At 38.0% G+C, this 19700-nt stretch overlaps 1 protein-coding gene across 10 annotated transcripts in view; it reads right to left on the reverse strand.

Moving 5' to 3' along the window:
* The window catches only part of atp2b4 (ATPase plasma membrane Ca2+ transporting 4), a 120909-nt gene extending 105447 nt beyond the window's left edge, over positions 1–15462 (reverse strand). For 6 of the 10 annotated variants that reach the window (XM_048171999.1, XM_048171990.1, XM_048172001.1 and 3 more), the window contains exons 1-2: positions 14783–15462; positions 13426–13493 (exon numbers count right to left, since the gene is read on the reverse strand). The gene's annotated coding sequence lies outside the window, so the exon portion shown is untranslated. Of the gene's footprint in view, positions 1–13425; positions 13494–14093; positions 14260–14782 lie in introns of those variants that run through there. The other 4 variants (XM_048171993.1, XM_048171995.1, XM_048171996.1 and 1 more) reach the window with 2 other exon arrangements.
* Positions 15463–19700: the final 4238 nt, after the last annotated feature.

Here is a 19700-nt window from a genome sequence, read left to right on the forward strand (position 1 = left end):
TTACAAAAAATTACCCCACTGTAAAAACACAAATACACTGAGTGAGCAAACATTTAGGTGAAAATTTATTTTTAAAAATAAAAAATATACAGAAATTGCATTTTTTAAGGACTACCTACTGTATTTAAAAAAGCGCAGCCTGCCTTTAATTAAATGAATGGCTTGACATGATGCCTTAGCAGCTGAAAAGTTTCACAATAGCTGTCAAAGAAAGTCTGGGCAGTTTTGATATAGTAAAGGCGTTCCGCTTTGTCATGAGGAGATGCACCCTAGTAGCGCCTCAGAGGGAGGAGGTCAACAGTTGACACATCTGATCTCTGTTGTCTCTCTCGCTTCGTCATGACTTGGGACTGAGCCGCAGGGAGCCTCCAAAAGACCTTAAGCTTGTTCAGTTGAAGGCCAGCTGCACCCCATGAGCTCCCATCCATATCAAGATTTTTGCTTTAACATCTGCAGGGAAATTAGCTGATAGGAGGCTTGACCACAGAGCCACGCCCAATGTCAGCCAATGACCCTGTAGGAAATTAAACTCAACGCAGTCCACCTTCTGGCAGATGTTGTTACGCTGCATATGATCAGCTACAAGAAACATACATCACTTCCACTACTACTAATTCGGTGGAGGGGTCAGTTATCCTCAGATGTCTGAAATAAACCATCTGGCTGAAAACAAGGCGTCTTCCCTCAAATGCAGGTCACAAGATGTTAGCGTATACAGAGCGCACAAGTTTGACCTCTTAGCAACTTCTGCACAAACACAGAACATTTGGGAACCATAATGGGGCTTGTTTTAAATGGGGTAATGGAATTTCTTGTAAAGCCTCTTTTTTCAGTGGTGATGAGGACTGAAAACACACAAACATTCTTGTCCAACACTAGGCGTATCTTACCACATTCTGCTATGCTGCTTGTCACACACAAAACCACATTAACAGTCAGCCTTACGCAGCAGTGGAAAAAGTTGGGAAGGAGAACGCAAATCTACAAAGGCTCCTTCTTCCACTCCTCTCTGACTTGGGACTCACATGGTCGCATTTCATTCCTTACTACAGCCTGTCTTGAATACTGAGAGTTCTTGTGTGGAGAGCGAGCATGTGGGTTTCGGAAACTTGTGCATTTTTGACCTTTTTTACCCTGCTTGTGCTGTCCACAACCTCCACATTCACTACCAAACCATGAATATATTGGGTGTGTCACTGCATGGAACAACATCACGACAGTTTCCACCCATGACAAAGCTAAGATAGATCTGAAACTTCCCCGGACACCACAAGAGGAAAGTGGCTGATCACATGAAGGAAAAAAAAAAGAAAAAAAACATTCCATTCATCACTTTGAAGAATTTTTGAAAAAAAAAAAAAAAACACTGTACTGTGGAAATTACCTGTCATCAATGTGTCAAACAATAAGATTTTAAAGGAAAATGTCTTCTGTAAACACAGAAAAGAACAATTTGTGTACACCACACCCTCATTCACTAACCAAACAAGCTATTCCATCTCTGTGAGAAACATGATGTGGCAATGTGCGTCACTGCCAGGCGTTAAGAAGGCATGACACAGTATTTTACATCCATTATAAGGAACAGCATGAGATCAACACATTCTGCTTTAGATGGCAGAGACAGATATCCAAGTTTCACACAGCTAAGGATAGTCAAATTTTACATCCCTGATCATTTTAACATTCACATTTCAAGCTCAGATTGTTATGATTGTCACGTTATATTGCAGACTTTGCAAAGAGACTGTGAATAAAAGTCTTAAATAATGGTTGACCGACTGATCGGTTTTGCCGATTAATCTGCACCGATAACCGATTGCAGACATCACAGCAACTGGTTTATTAGGCTCCTGTGACTTTAAGACCTGCCGCTGCCGAATATGATGCGGATCTGACATGAATCTCACACAACTCTAAAGTTAATTTAAGATGTTATTTAATGCATGATATGACCTCTTTGCCATGTTTTGAAGCATAACTGCTTTGCTGACGAGAGGCTAAGTGAGGACAGGTTTCTTCAGCAATCATCAAGTTGCACTGGTCAGCAGGCGACCTTCAGTTCACACAGATACTAACACTGTAAGCCCGCAAAAGAGATCAGGGAGGGCCTCGATAGGAGGCATCATGCCCAAGAGTTTCCCACTTGGCGCGACGCCCAGCAACTAAATTAGAACAGTGCCTCTGCCAAGCACCTCTGAGACACAAACAACTACAACCAACTGGAGCACAGCAAAGAACTGCAACTAAAAAAATAAAAAAAATTAAGAGAAAAACTCTGTAAACAACATTTTGTTGTCTTGATAAAAAGAGGAGACGAAGAACAGCAAAAAATTGTACAAAGCATATATGAAACAAGGATAAGCAATTGTTTTTTATATTTATGAACAGCAAGACAGGTGGGGTTATTACTGTCATTTCAGCACCATGTCTCGAACCTGCAATCCGTCAGGTTTGTAAATGATTCAATACAATCCCTTTTTTAGGGCTAGTGATTACATCTCATTGTTGGCTTTAGATACTGTAAATATCAAATAAGCAGACCAAGGAGCAGACAATGCAAATAAACATTGATGTGGCTCTAAATTCTCTTCCATTTGATCCTCATTGATGAAGTACTAAAGTTAATATAGATACAATCTCATAATACAAAGAGAACCTGGCTTTCAAATCCCTTATGTAAAAATAAGTCAAACAGCTATTTGAGAAGCATGGGTTTTCGTGTGCAGTAGACAACCTATAAGACTGTTTATTCCAAATACCCTCAATCGGTTCTGTAATTGAGTGCTCCCTCAGCCTTGTCTCTTAAAACATTTAATTAAGAATCTGACAGAATCTGTTTAATGGGTCTGTCATAATGTCTGAGACACTAATTCCCTTCACCCCACTTCTCTATATCCATCCGTATCTCATTCTCACTACCTCACAAGGGTATCTGGCACCTTTCATCTCTCAGATGGAGGAGGAAAAGTGTTGGTCAGAAAAGGCCAGAGAGAGATTGCTCATTGAGATTAAACAGCTGATGAGGTAGTTAAATCTTGAGAAATGGCATTTGTGACAGTGGATGAGCCCAGGCATTTCACCATTTTGTGTCTGTCAGAAGCTTTGATTACAACACATCCACCACATAAATTAAATCTCTCTTAACACAAGTAGAATTAAATATGGGCCAATAATAAAGAACAAGTCGTGACAGTTCTCACATCAGTTTTGGGCCTGCAATTACTGACAGCTCAAGTACACAAAATCCTTTTGGCTGTTTCATTTGCCCTTGAAGAGTTACCTCTGAGGCTCTTGCTCATCTGTGGCTGTTGATACAGATGGCCATATCGATGGCCATATCTACCCCAGGTTAATACCCCATTCAATTAATACATTCTCTTCCTTAAATATATCACAAGTGGGAACATGAAGCATTTCAATACGACACGCTGAATGCAATCTCTGTAAGCTGCCCTGCTTGTGATTTTTTTTTTTTTTTACAAAGCATTGTCATTGTTGTCATGTTCTCTTTTATGTAATTTTTTTTTCCATTCCATCTTCCACCCAGGCTCGAGTTATTGACTATGCCGCCCACCATGGCCCACAGTACAAGGCCAGCAGTGGAGGTTGAACGTGGGACCTGTCGATTGACTCTAACAGTTGTGCGGGGAGACATCAGTGATCGTTATGTAACTGCCATTGCTGCGTGGGCTGCAGGAGCAGCGCTATCATTCTGATAGAGCCAGGAAGGCTACCGTCTCATTGAGCCAAGACCAGGTTCTCTCACTGTTATACTGGTTCTGTTTCTCATAATTCAGAATATTACAAAAAACTGAACTTGATACATAATGTGAAAGTGTATACGGCCCTCGAAGGCACTGCTTCGCTTGGAGTGTAAACTGGGTCCAGCAAACTTGCTTGGCTGCTTTGTGTGTCTCCAATTTTGTTTTTATACTAAACACCATATAAAAACCCACACAGTACACAGCACAGTGGCTCACAACAGTGTTTTACACTACAGGTCTAATAAAGCCTTAAGACAAGAAGACCTCTATGGAAACCCATGTTCAATAGTGGTATCTTAAGAACATACAGTTACTAGCTAGAAGGGCTGGATCAATTTTAATCGATTCTTATGAAATCCTAACAAATCAATCTTTTGTTACTAGTTATAGCACAAATTAAACATGAATGAACATTAGAAGGTTTGTTGAAAGAAAATCAAAATCTGCTGAATATATTTAAAAAAAACAATTCGGTCATTAAAAAGTGCTTAAACAATATTATAATACAAACTGCCTTATTTGCAATTTAAAATATTTGTATAAAAATCAGATGTTAATTTTTAATCCTTCAATATTATAGTAATGTACCAAGTGACAGGGTTCCCTGTGTAGTTTACAGCATTAGTTCAGAGACTTTTTTTTAGAAAAACTGACTGCACCTGATGTATAGTATATATTATCTATCAAATCAAATCGAGACTGGAATTGAATCATTGAATCGCAAGCTTGTGAATCAAAGTTGAATCTAATCGTGAAATTTGTGTCAACCCTTTGCCTAGCCCTACTATCTGATGTTTATGCAACAGCAAACAGTTAAAGACTGTTGGATAACCAGCAATCACGCACACTCAAACATCACTGTACACACAAACATGCCCTAGTATTGCGTTAAACATCACACAGAAGTGGGAGGGTGAAAGATAAATAGAGACAGAATAGAAGAGGGAGGGGAAAAGAGTAATGGAGTGAATGAAGGAGAGAGAAAAAACGAGATGAAAAAAGCGAGAGCACATCTTCAGACTACAACTAGTTTAAGGGGCTGATGGGGGGGGGGGGGGGGGAGACCATCCTCCACTAGCTCCCAGTGATAACAACACAAGTGTTGAAGCTCGCTGTGATTGGAACGTACAAATAAAAAAGCATGTTTGTTTTTCCAGCCGAACGAGTATGAGCATCTGTTACAGGGAGGCCCCTCTCTTTATCTCTGTCAGCAGAGATCTTTCTTCTGCCACTGCATGCCGAGCAACCTCACATCCACATGCATCCATGTTCTGCAGAGACCCACTGCTAATGAAAATGACTTATTCGCGCATTCACCATTTCACCCAAGCTGAGCCAACGTGACTCGTGGCATCCCTGCAAGGTTCCTTGGTCGAGCTGTTCTGCCGTCAAACCCGAGCATACGCCATCCCATCTGACAGGGGAGAGGAAAACAGCATGCAGATGCTAAGAATCACCTGACCTCTGTAATCATTACACTGCAACACTTAACCCTGGTATAAATGTTCTCCTATTTAGTGGCACTAATGTTCTGAATACAAGCAAACTACAGGGAAAACAATGCAAAAGAAATCTGTGTAAAATGCTGTTGGCAGAGGACAAAAAGCAGCTTTTCAGGAAACAACTTTTTTGACACAAGACAATGTTAATGTGTAATAAAAAGGCAAAATGCTTCCGGACTAACACGCAATTGAGTGTCCCCCCTAATTGTACAGAAATGACTATGAAAAAAAAAAAAAAAAAAAATGTTCTTTCCATATTGCTCTTTCAAATATTTATTACTGAAGGTCAAATTTGCCAGTCTGTGTTTTTGCTTTTATGGGTGAATCTCACAAAACAACTCAAGAACATGTCCAGCCAGGTCATATTTCACCATATAATCAAAGGAAAGAAATAAAAAATGATCAGGGCTGAGTTATTGACTAACAAGTAAAAACACGATTACTTACATTGGCTAACATTTTTACCCTGTTAAGACGTTTACCTAATCTAACATTCATACGTTTCTGGTCGAAACTTCCTGCAGTTTTTTTTAAATCATTATCGAAGCTCAACAAGTCAAATCACCACTAGTCGTTGATCGATATAAATTGCATCGGCATAAATATTGGCATGTGTTGCAAGCGGGACTTTTATTTTGACAGTGTTGAGAACACCGGCTCTGAGAACGGCAGCGCCTGCGCACACAACACTCCCATTGTACATCTTCATTAGTTATGGTCTTTGTTTAACAGTCTTGTCTAATACGTTATTTGATAGAACTGTTACAGAAACTAAACTGTATACGAAAATTATTATAGCGTTTGCATTTATATTATTAGTAACAGAATTATAATCCTTTCTCATTTACCGTCAGCATTCAGCAAATACGCAATTATATCTTTTAAACAAATCTTTGAATATCTAATAAACATTTAATTTCACAAACCTAGCAGACCTAGTAAAATCCAGATGTCAGATATTCCGAAGTGAGCATTTGCAGCCTGCATGAACGCGTTTCTGTGCCTGAAGGTCAGTCCGTGTGATCTGAATGCTGACAGGAGAGTTCAGCTTCACTGGAGACGCACTATCAACAAACTTTAAACCCTTGATTTTTAACTATAATGCGCTATATCCAGTTGCCCACTATGTCATATTTAATTAATTGTCACTGTGTGCTGTATGTAAATTAGTGTGGCCTTGTCTTTATTTGAACAAAATATGATTCCAAGTGCACACAAATTTACCAGATAACTGAGTGCTCTGTTGGTTACAATGTTTACTTCCTTTTTATTCATATTTTTTTCAAACAATTTCTTTATTTGTGAAAAATAAGTAATACAAATACAGAATCAAGAAGTTGCGATTTCTTGATACACCTGATACCACCTGATACACGGTGCAATTTTTGCTGTTGTACGAGCTCGTAGGCGATTTTTTTTCAATTGGGTGGAAATCATTGATGCTCGTATGGTCGCGGCTCGTATCGTGTGCGCTGAATTACGAGCCAAGCAGAGTACCTTACGAGCACTTCCCGACCTCCCGATCATTTTTAAACATGTCAAAAATGTTCGGGAGCTATAGGTTTGAATTCATGACGTGCGGTTGAACAAGACGATTTGTCAATCTATCTGAAGTTGACAATCAGGAGCTAAGGAAAACCACAAATGAAGAAAGACGAAGATGACAGCGCCACAGCGAAATTGGACCATTGAAAAGGAGGATAAACTTGCAGGAACAGCAAGCACTGTACGATGTGTCAAGCAGTGTGTACCATGACAGGGTTGTCTGAGATGATATTTTACAGCGGATCGCCCAAGAGCTACAGTTATCAGGTGAGATGTTACCTATTGTTAGCTACAGGCAGCTATTGCTAGCTAAAGTGTGGAACTAGGTTTTTTAATTTTCTCTCTCTCTCTCTCTCTCTCTGTCTCTATCAGACACACAGACAAACACACACACGGAACTTCGTGCGACTGCTTCGGAAATCAGCAGGTTGTAAAATCGTGTCATATATCACTGCGTCTGTATGATTTTCAGATAAACTCACTTGTGACGTGTGCGTGAACATGCAATCTTCGTACCGTCAGAATTCATACTGTGTACGCCCACCTTAAGATATCAAAAAACAGTATCGGTCGACCAGCGCGCACTATGCACTCAAAGTCCCATGCTGCGTCCTAATTTGCATACTATCCATCCTAAATAGTATTCAAAATTACAATCAGTGTGTCCCAAATAGTAGTATGTTCAAATGAGTATTCCAAAGATACCCCTATGGCTACTTTTTCCGGTTAGATTCCGAAGTGTAGATCCGTGCACACTCTACCCATTGCGCTGTGGACAAGGATTCAAATAAAACTACAAACGCGAATAAAAATTGTTGAAAAACTACAAACATGACGGATGTGCAAGAGCGACGGTTAAGCAGAGCGGTTAAGATAAAGGGGTTTGAGTGATTAATAATCAGTTCCTAACCGGACAAAAATATATTTATTACATGTTATCCACATTATATTTCATCTGCAACAGAATTGTGAACTTGTATAACAATGCGTTTGGTCATTAACTTTTAAATGCATCATTATGCAAACATGAGGAGAGTTCTCCGCTTGAGAGACCCATGACTGGCAGATCAACAGGAGACTACATTTCTCTCCGAAATGGTAGGAAATTAAATTTAATTGAATGTAGAGGATTTAACTGTGACAAGATGATTGACAGGGCAGTTTAAATGGTTACAGGTTGCATGTAACTAAGCAACTGAGTGTCCGTTAAAGACGCAATTATGACGAAGTAGTATGTCCCAAAGCTTGCATACTTTTTTTGCTACACACTCAAAATTATGTAGGTTTTCTTCACAAAAACAGTACATACATTTAGGGCAAAAAAAATGGATATGCATGTCACAAGGATTACAAACCTGCCAGCTGTTGATGTAATATGTTTAAGATAACAATACCGTCGAAAAAAAGCAATACAACTCACTGCTCTTGATGGATAAATTTACTAGCTTTATTTAATAAAATAGTAGCACATTATCTTCATCAAAAAATAAAGACAATCAGAAATTTAAGTGTTTACAATTACATTTGACTGTATTCTTTTTAATTCCTGAAAATTTTTCTCAGCTACATCAGACTGCCTGGAAAGACATTTTATAGGCCTGTTATATTGCTGGTAGGCCTACTTTTTTTTTTTTTTTTTTTTAAATCATCTTTTTTAATTTATTGTCTTTTGTTGTTAATGTATTAGTTTGTCTTGCATAATTGCTTGATGACTTTAATAAATTAAATCGCTTAATGCCATTGTTTTGATATAATATTTATATACAACTTTGTATATAAAATAAGTAAAGGCAATCATTTTTATTTGTATTTATTTATTTGTGTTTTGTTTTTTTTGAAAGAATCCTTATTAGGTGCATGGCACCAGATGTGGACCTCCATGCCTATATCTTTCCATTAGCGTATATAATATAAGTGGAGAGCAGTGGGAGCCCATATCAATGTTTTTTTTCAGGGGCCCAGAATTCCCTAGCTACAGCCCTGCACATAAGACCTATTACTTTTTTTTTTTTTTTTAAATAATGGGTTAGGGTTAATTAAACATTTTAATCATTTGAAAGCTGTAGAAATAATATTTTCCAGGGCACTGTGAGATTAAGTCTCCGTGAAAATTGACAATTCTTAATTTTAAGTGTTTATTACCATGCATATTTTTTTTAATTCATGAGCCCTTGTAATCTTTAATAAAGATAACTTCTACCACTTGAAACAACATCTCATCTTCTTTAAGGGACAATGATACCTCTCCTCCAGCAAACTGTCACTCAGCAATTGGCAAACAATAACGATCCAACAATCCAATCAATTCCCAATGTTAACTTTAAATCACTGCCTGCAATTCTCATTACCACAATTCAGAAATTTATTCTGATTTTTTTTTTAAAATGCATTACAGTTATGATAATCAAATTAAACATTTGGGAATTACAGAATGTCCAAACACACAATGGTAATTAGAATTTGGGGGCAGGCAGTAATTACCTGTCATCAGTGCTGGGTATAGTAACTGATTACGTTTAATCTTGACTATGTAAGCAAATAAGAAGCACTTGTAATTAATTATATTACATTTTAAAATACTTGTAATAGGTCTGTGCGATATTGAAAAAAAATATGCGATACCTTGTTAAAAAATGCGATATTCGAGATGCGATACAATATTGCTTTAAGTGTGTAAAATCAAAAAATATTTTAAAAATGTAGTAACCAATATAGTATATGTTTCACATTCTTTCTGGGAAAAGAAATAATCACAGCAACTTCTGAAAGTGACCAGAAGTTTTTTAGCATTACTTAAAAAGTAATGTCACAAATCTGACAATGTAATAAAAATTTTTTAAAAAAAGTATGCCAATATTTAAAACTCTTTGCTCGATAATATACTGTTATATCAACCTAAAAATAAAATCAAAAACACCTAAAAACTAGGGGTTAATGATTAGTTATTTTTGTTATTTTATCTTTGTTATTAAAAAATAAGAACTACAAACAATAGGACAAATACAATAGAACAAATTCTTACTTGAAATAGCATTCAAGTAAAAAATACAGAAACTGAATGTAAATCTAAAACACTGCATAGTCTTCACATGAATTAAATATACATTGATTCATAATAAAGCTACAGAAGTTACTTAGTCAAGAGCAGTGAGTGAATTTCTCTTTATCTTTTGTTGTTTCGCAGACAGCAGCAGGTTTACTTTATTAGCTGCTGTCCCTTTAAGACCTAATGTACGGCCACGGATCCTACTGAAACGCATCCGATTTCTTTCCAACTGATAACGTTAACTTAAATCATACCCGACTGTGTTTACATGAATACTCACCAAGACAGACATTTTGACATAACAGTGTGTGTATTTGACCGTTCGAGTGCAATAAGGCACGAAAGAGAACTGCTATATGCGCTGACCTAAAACTTGGGACTTTTCACATTGTTTTGTAGTAGCCTATTAAAATCAATCATATATTGCATGCCATTGCGATATGCATATCGCAATATGTACATTCGCGATATTTCGATATATCGTGCATATACGATATATCGAAACATTAGCCCTAACTCGTAATCAGACTAGTTATTTTTTTTATTGATTGCATGAGCACATGCTATTCTCACAATGGCAGTAAATTATTCATAATTCAATGATTCTCTCCTTTTTTTTTTTTTTTTTTTTTTTTTAAGTTTTCCTTTCAAAAAACATGTCTGCTTATATATATTCCAAAGATCTTCCAGGTCTGTGGAATTGCACACAAAGATCAGCCACTAGTCATGTACCTATCACTGAAAACTGAGACCCACACAGCATTAGATCACTGGACTTGTAGAAATCATTTCACTTTTAAAGGCCCACTGAATTGCCTTGAAATGCGCAGCATTATATAATGTGTTGACGTAATTTCAACTGAAACAGGAAGACAGGGTGGGACAAATTGAACAGCTCCTCCCCTTTTTAAAAACAGCCTATAGTGTTTTGTTTATATCACAGCTCGTTAAAACCTCAGTGTATGTTTACACAAAAACGTTGTACTAAAAACAGAAACGTTTTTTTCTTTGTACAGATGACAACATTATCAAAACTATCCCCATTCACACGGATCTGCGCAAATATTTAATATAACATCTATTTAACTTATAACATGAGAGTAAGGTTAATAATACAACTTAGATTAAACATTTTTAGTTTTACTCAAATTAGGGTGATGCAAAAATGAGTACACCCCACAACAAAAACTACTACATCTAGTACTTTGTATGGCCTCCATGATTTTTTTATTGACAGCACCAAGTCTTCTAGGCATGGAATGAACAAGTTGGCGACATTTTGCAACATCTATCTTTTCCAATCTTCAAGAATGACCTCTTTTAGAGACTGGATGCTGGATGGAGAGTGATGCTCAACTTGTCTCTTCAGAATTCCCCATAGGTGTTCGATTGGGTTCAGATCAGGAGCCACTGAATCCTTAGACGCGTGTTTAGGATCAGCCTTAGACGTGTTTTTAGGATCATTGTCATGTTGGAAAAGTGCATGACGACCAAGGGCACAGAGTGATGGTAGCGTCTTCTCTTTCAGTATAGAGCAGTACATCTGTGAATTCATGATGCCATCAATGAAATGCAGCTCCCCGACACCAGCAGCACTCATGCAGCCCCACATAAGGACACTGCCACCACCATGTTTCACTGCAGGCACCATGCATTTTTCTTTGTATTCCTCACCTTTGCGACGCCATACAGTTTTGAAGCCATAAGTTCCAAAAACATTTATCTTTGTCTCATCACTCCAGAGTATAGAGTCCCAGTAGTCTTCATCTTTGTTAGCATGGGCCCTGGCAAACTCTGGCGGGCTTTTTTTGTGCCTGGGCTTTAGGAGAGGCTTCTTTCGTGGATGCCACCCATGCATGCCATTGCAGTGTACGCCGTATTGTGTCATGGGAAATAGTCACCGCAGTTTGGCTTTCTACTTCTTTAGATAACTGCAGTGAACTTGCATGTTCTTTTCTTCAAAAATGTCTTTTTAAAATTTTTGTACCACTTTTGCTACAGTATTCTGACTGATATGTAAAACTTCTGTTAAAATCTGTTCTGTTAAAATCTTCTTGTAGCCTTCACCTTCACATTTCTCTTCCATGTGGTGCCATTGCTGACAGCATGAAATGGGAAGGAGTTTTAACACCCTTTTATAGTCAACTGTCTGCTGGGCACCTGTGTAATGAATAATTAGACTCACCTGTGCTTGAATTCTTGTTAAATTAGACATTTGTAGTCTAAAATTTAGCTTTGCTCCAGAGACTTTCAGTGGGGTGTACTCATTTTTGCATCACCCTAATTTGAGTAAAACTGAAAATTTTGTTCTCCAAGTTATAACATGAAAGTAAGTTTTTTTTTTTTTTTTTTTGGATTGTTTTTTGTTTTAATTTTGTATGATTTAATTACTTAATAGCTTTTCATTAAACTCACAAACCCCTGCAGTTCCTTCACAAACCCCAATCAGGGAAACCCTGATGTAATAGTTAATGCACTTCATGTTGTTGTTGATAAACAATGGAATATATTTTCTTTCTCTTTGCATTTTTATATCAATATATGGTATAAGATTATTCTATTCAAAATCAATGTGAGGAAAAATAATTTAAAAGTAGTCAGATTATATTACCTAAAATGTGTAATGTAATGGATTACATTACTAACTACAATTTTTTTCCAAGTAATTTGCAATCAGTAATTAATGTTTTAATTCAGAAAACAAAAGCTTAGTTTTCTTTATACAAAGTGCAAAATATAACTTAATTATTCAGCTCTTTAAATGAAATGTTACCAGAGCATGTTTTGATGAGACTCTCCTGAAATGCAGATGCTTCTGCTCTCCACTTAAGAAGGCATTATTTTCCATTTTAGCCCAATTCAACAGGTACATCTCCCATACTGTTTCATTAAACAATCCCCCACAGCTCATTAAGTACCTCTAGTCGTGCTTTCAACACAACAGTCTGAGCTAGTAGATATAGCTCTCCCATTTATAGCCAGTAGTCACACCAGGGAGACCTGAGTCATGGTACAGGCTGATGTTACCACCAGCGCCCATGATCATGTCTGAGGAGGGAGGCTGAAGAGTACAACTCTCCCCTAATTAGAGAGAACAGATGCTCTGCAGAGTAAACAGCTTGATATGCACAACAATAAATTGCATCAGTCGACTGGAGTAATCACTAGAGAAGAAAACTTCTCGATAGCTCCTTGCAGGTTATGTAAAGTTTAAAGCATTCACAAGCACACCCACTCATGCATGAATGCATACACAAGTGGTATTGTTCAGCTGTGATATCTTCTTACTGATGTCCTTGAGCTGGTTCTTCACGATTACTAATAAAATCTTATGAAAAATGAACTTTATGTGCAAACACACACAACGTTCCACATTTAAACACGCACTATTTGCAGATCTATCAGATGACGCCATGACCTCTGAGAGTTTCAATCACTCTCATTTGGTTAACAACAGTCCTTCAGTAATGGGTTGAATTCTCCTGGATTATGGTGGATCTACAGGGATAAGCTTTAAAAGTGATAAGCTTTAAAAGTGATCACAGCATATTTCATAATGACTGACCTTTCTCTTCTTTCTCCACAAAACAAATCGTCCTCACACCAGCAGATTAGTTAGCTCGTCGACATCCCCTGTGGGAAGTAAAACAACAAGGTGGTTTTCCAATTTCCACACAAGGAGACTTTGTGAATGTGACATGGTAAACTAACTGCTAGGATTTGTCTCACGGGACTATTAACCACAGAAACCCTCCAAATCTTAAAGATTAATGTATTCTGCCGAAGAAACAAGATGATGTTCGTTTCGACCTATAAAATAAACATAACCTGACCGTTTTGAGGGTCAGAAGTCTTCTAGAGGCTCTCAGGAGAGCACAATATCAGTTTGTACGTCGAGTAATTCACCCAAAAACTAAATAATTTCACCTTAATGTTGTTCTAAACCCGTTTGGCTTACTTTATTCTGTGAAACATGAAGATTTTAGTCAATTACAGATCTCTCGTTGCATGGGAGAACATACAATGTAAGTCAATGTTGACTGAGGTGTCCCAAACCTTCTGCTAAACGTTTATTTTTAGGCGAATTGCCCGTTTATCATCCCCTCAGGCTGCTAACGTTAAGGCAAACGGTTAGAAGACACCTGAAGGTGACGTAGAGCTTCAAAAAAAAACAAACCGTTGATATCACACACGAATCTTCATTTAACATTCATACTTAAACATAAAACAAACCAGAAAGCTTATGTGCCTCGTGTTCTTCCCTTTTTCACACAACTGGGAGTGTTTTGATCTCCTCACAGGACAGAGAATCGAAGCTCCTCACGGAGAACAAATTGCAGGGTTTCCCCTTCGACGCAATAGCGCGAGGACACACCCAGAGAGGCGCGAAAGAGGCGCGGTGGACGTTACCCAAGGGGGTGACGTCAGATGGATCGACTGATTACCTTTTTATCAATCAGCTAGAGAGCCTCCGTACAATTCACATGAAATGTACCCGTTTATTTATGTCAATTGAAAGGACCCTATTAGATAGTAGTGTAAAACGTGGACACTTCCAAGTTATATGACTGCGCTGACAGCAATGATTGTGAAATGGTACTAAAATGCGCTAATAAACAAAAAAATTATGATCGCTAAGCGTAGGGTTTACATGTAATAGATATTTGTACGTTACTGAAATGCCAAAAAATAAATAAATAAAAAAAATCACAGTTAACGTAAGTAACGTAACGATTTGATTTCTCGCCGAAAAGCTGTGCAGAATTGAATACTTGCAACAGGCAAAAAATATGTCTCATGAGCAAACACGGCGCGGCTCTGAGCACCGTTTACAAGATGGAACATGCACGCGCACACCTGTGGACAGGAAAATCAAAGTGAAGGAAATGAGTAAAATAAAACAGGAAAAAGAACAAACCTACCTAAGGCTGAAGGGTTGTCAGAAAGAGTGAAAGCCGCACATGGGACGTTCCTCCTCATTCAATGCATCGAGAAACAAGCCCAGCTCCTCAAAAACAAGCTCTCTCCTCAAAACTCCCAAAGATTAAAGACGCAAAAGGTCTCTAAGTAAACACTTGCACGGATAGGCAATGTCTTTCGTCGCTTGCAAACCGTGTTTGTTTACTCTGTATCTGGAAACTAACTTTAGAATTGGTGCCAGTCAACCAGCAGGATGGAATTAGTCGCTTTTCCTACATTTAAAATGTGACCTCCGCGTTTAGGCTAAAATATGTATAAACTTCTTATACCACGTCGTTGAAAAGTAAGAAGTCCGTCTGCTCGAACCCAATCCAACAGCCTTTTCTCGTCCAGAGAAAAGAGGAAATAATCACAAAAGGGATTGAGGTATGTTCCGCTTTGGTTACGGAACGCAAACGCAACAGATCCAAGTTTTGTTTGGTTTTCAATCTTGTTTTCTACGTGTTAACTGCTCTAATTGTTGCCCCCCCGTTTAACCGCCGGGAAAAGTGCGGATAAACGCAACCTTTCACCGCGCAACGAAAAAGACAGTTTCAATCACTGGTTGCCGTGGCTGGAAATCGAAAGAGGGAGATAGAGATTCAGTCTGAGGGTTGGGAGAGCTGCGGCGGAGAGGGAGGGACTTGTGTGTGGGATCAGTCATTTAAGGTGGATCATAAGGAAAATTGAAGCAAATGAATGGTCAGATGCTGGAATTCCCAACACCCCGACTTGCTAGACAGGGGTAGGCCTAAATTAAGAATTGTGCGTGGAACAGAATTTTGTAGATGATTGAAATTATATAAATTTAGTCGAAAAGCCCTTGTTTCAATCATAAATCAAGCGGTGTTGCTAAATAAAGCTGTTCCATTTGTAGACCTGAAAATCAGAAGATGATCTGGATTTTCCAGCCAGGAATTTTTATTTATTTTTAGCCTATATTCTTTTTTAATAGCAGTTTTAAGTTTATGGAAAAAAAAAAGTGACTTATACTATAGAGACTAAATTAATATCATAGTCTACATAGAACTCTACTTAAAATGTGATTTATAAAGCTGTTTAATGAAGTTGCTAACAACTTTCTATCAAAGGACTACAACTACCACAAGATATTTAGCATCCCATTCATTGATAACCATTTAAACGTTCAATGTCAATGGAGGAACAGAAAGCTCTTAGATAGGCTATCATCAAAAAGATCTTCATTTGTTTTCCAAAGATGAATGAATGTCTTACGGGTTTGAAACTACATGATGGTGAATAATTAATGACTAAATTTTCATTTTTGGGTGATCTATCCCTTTAGTTAAATTGTATTTATGATCATTCTGAAAGCATGTGAAAATCCTGTATTTTAGTCTTTATTTCAACACAATATTGGGCTTTGAAGATACCTATATGGCGGCTGCTTAAACTACTTATTTGAAAATGGAGGTAAGGTAAAACTAATTTTTCTCACATTTCACACCTCTCTTGTGTGACGCTAATGTAAGGGCATGATAACTGAGAATTGTAACATGATCCAAGAGAACTGTAGTCAAATAAGGCCTACGTAGTGGTTAACAAACATAATTTTATTCTATCTAGATGTGATCTCATCAGTGTTTTGAAACTAAGCTCATTCTGGCTTCCTCACTGAACCAGTAGCCCACAGGTGGCCCATTACTGTTTGGTAGCCATGGTTACCTATAATTCTATCATTATTGCATACTCTTAAAAGGGTGACTGCACCATGTCTTTTGAGATTTCATAGATGTTTTTATTCCTTGGACAGTTCTGTGACTGTAGCATCTATATAATGAGGCTGGGGCCTTATGAGTTTCACAATTATAGTGTGATTGCCACAGTTTAGTTTACATTGAAAGCTGTAATCCTGTTAGAAAAGGAAAACCTCTGCCTTTCTGAGATAAAAGTGCTAAGAATTGCATATTGATGCTTAACAGATAGGATTAAAAACATGCTAGATAGGGCAGGGCAGATACTCTCCTGAATGTCACATAAATGCTAATATGAAATTTAGATCCATGTCCCATTGTAACAGAGACCCGGGTTCGAGGCCCGCACAGAGCGGGGCGAGTAGGACCTGGGTCAGGGGTTACATTGGTGCCGTGACCCGGATGGGAGTGACGTTTAGGGGGGTGAGTGTAATGGAGGCCAGCTAGTAGTTGCTGTGCGAGTAAAACCTCACTCCTTTGATCTCAAGAGATGCTCTAGCGACTGATGCTAGAGGTTGCAGCCTTTAGCCTCCTCGTTAGAGCGTCCGACTCCCACGCCAGAGACTCGGATTCGAGGCCCGCACATGGCGGGGCGAGTAGTAAAATCTTCCTGCAGATATTATTACTCCTAAATTTTATTCAACAAATTTCAACCTCTCCCTCCTGATAAGGTCGCATTAGTGTTGCATTTGTGCACAGACATTTACCTTTGATGTTACAAAATTAGGTCCCCGATGTGGATGATATTGCAACATCAGTCGTGTAACACTGTGTAAAATCATCATTTATTTCAATGCTAACAAGAACTAAAACTGCATTTTGAGGAAGTACACAGGCCGAATAAAGAGTTGCATAACTATATAAGTGTTCCTTCACTGTCATCGCTTTAACTCATCTAAAATTATCTGGCTGTATTTGGTTGTCTGTTATTTGTTTGTCTACACTTCACGTCCTTGCTGAAGGCTATTTAGATACAAGCATTTACACATGTGATAGAAATATTTTATGTAATGGCCTCATAAGTGGTCAAAGGTGTATTTTCAACATGAAATGTACAGAAAATGCAGACTAAGGATGCTCGGGTCAGAGACCATGTAGACTTAACCAAAAAAGATGATGATTAGCTTAGATCATTACAAACCAATCACCAGAAAACATCACAGTAAAGAAGACTTGAGTGGCATTGATTTTTACTCAACTGTAAGATTTAAATGTGCATGTATCTTATTCACTGAGACTCACTCGGTTGTTGTGACCAGTGATCTCCTGGCCATAAATAAAACTTAATTTCTGCAAAGAGCAACTTGGAAATCGTATCAGGTATATGCTGCCCAGCTGAGGAACAGAAGCACTAAAGATTCTATGCTCAAAAGACCACTGTAGAGACAGTGATAATGTTGGAAGACTATAGAGTCGCCCTCGGGGTGAGGCTGTAATACTCTAAGATAGTATTAATGATCCTGTGTCGGACCAGCGTACACCTGAGAAGGACGGTGAGAGTGTATAGATGCTAAAGACCTCTGTGCTCATGTGTGATTGATAGTAGCTTCTTGACTGGACGCCATCACCTTACTTCGGGAGGGGAATTACCTCGAAGTATGGGAAATGTATTATAAGTATTTGAGAAGGGAATTACCTTGTTATTAATTATACTGTAGTATTACATTATTGTATTGGTATTGTAGTATTGTATTGTATTATATTTGGGGCAGGAACTACCCCAAAGGTACTGTAGTACTGTATTGGTACTGTAGTATTATATTATATTGACAACTGGAGGTTGTTCGAATGGTCAGTGGTGAAGTCAGATTAGTATTGGGAATTTCCACTACACACAGGCAGAGTGTCAACAGATTTGAAGGACTACATTAAGAAACTGTAGACTCCCAAAATATTCCTTCTTGGAGAGCAGAAACTTGACATGCATGGTGTGAAGCATATGGAGACATCCCAAAGGAGATTGTGTGCCTTATTTTTACTCCTATAACTCAAGGATCTGACTACAGAATGGCATATTTACATTTGATACAAGTGGTGTTGTGGCAGCAGTGGATGGCAGAAGGTTGGAGAATGCAGCAGGCAGCCAAGAATAAACCGTTGATTGTCCTCCTACCAAACACACGGAATGGATGATGATGTATGACTGCTACAGTGCAGCTACGTTGCGCAGATGGTCAAAGATTTTGTATAAAGTGACGAACGCAATGCTTTCTTATGATGTGTGGACCGTCACTGCTAATGGGCTATAAGATGATTCATCCGAACCTTATGGTTCATCTCAGCTGTGCCACAAAAATAGTCTTGCCTTTAGATCTCATGAAGCAGCTCTGCAAGGTCAATTAAGTAAACAATTAAGACAAACAGTCCTCACTCTGTTATAGTAATGATATTCATCTCCGTAATGGAGTCTTTTAAACAGATCTCTCAAATAAACAGCCTGCTTTTGCATGTTATTAAAGCACCCAAATGACGAAATGTGTTGATTAGAGCTGTTCAAAAAACAACTCTGGAGATATTTAAGTCATTCAAATATAAAAGTAAAAGTATTGCAGGCATGTTTGTTATGATCTGCAGAAGCTACGGGAGTCCCAAAGCGGCAGGCAAGTCCGAGGGCAGAGGAAGCTGATAGCCCATCTAGAGACAAGGGGAACACTTTAGAAAAGTGAGAAGAAATAGTCAGGGTTGCATTTCAAATTTTAATGTTGCAGAGAGATGGCAAACAATAAATGAGATGTCTCCTTGCAGACTGAGAGATAACGCCTGAAGCTTTAATGGCTTTTCTCATGTTTAATTTTCCTTTGTGAGTTAAACATCCCCATTTGCCAAAGATTAGAGAAAGAAAATGGACTGTAACAGTGCAGGGCCACAAGTACTGAACAGAACATAAAATCCTTAACATTTGAACACTTTAATTTCTCCCATAATGTTGTCTTGGTGTTTTTTATTGCTGTAGTTTTATTGCAACATTCAGTAGGCATATCTAAAATTATTTCAAATATTAATAAGCAGTACAACAACAACGATATAATGAATTATGTTAAAATATTGTTTCTAAGATATAACAATATTAATATAAAAGACTATGTCAAAATCCAAGAATTTAATTATTTTTAATAAGATTTTTGGCTACACTTTATTTTAAAGGTGCCCTCGAATGAAAAATTGA

Source organism: Megalobrama amblycephala, linkage group LG21, assembly GCF_018812025.1.
Source record: "Megalobrama amblycephala isolate DHTTF-2021 linkage group LG21, ASM1881202v1, whole genome shotgun sequence".
Lineage (NCBI taxonomy): Eukaryota > Metazoa > Chordata > Actinopteri > Cypriniformes > Xenocyprididae > Megalobrama > Megalobrama amblycephala.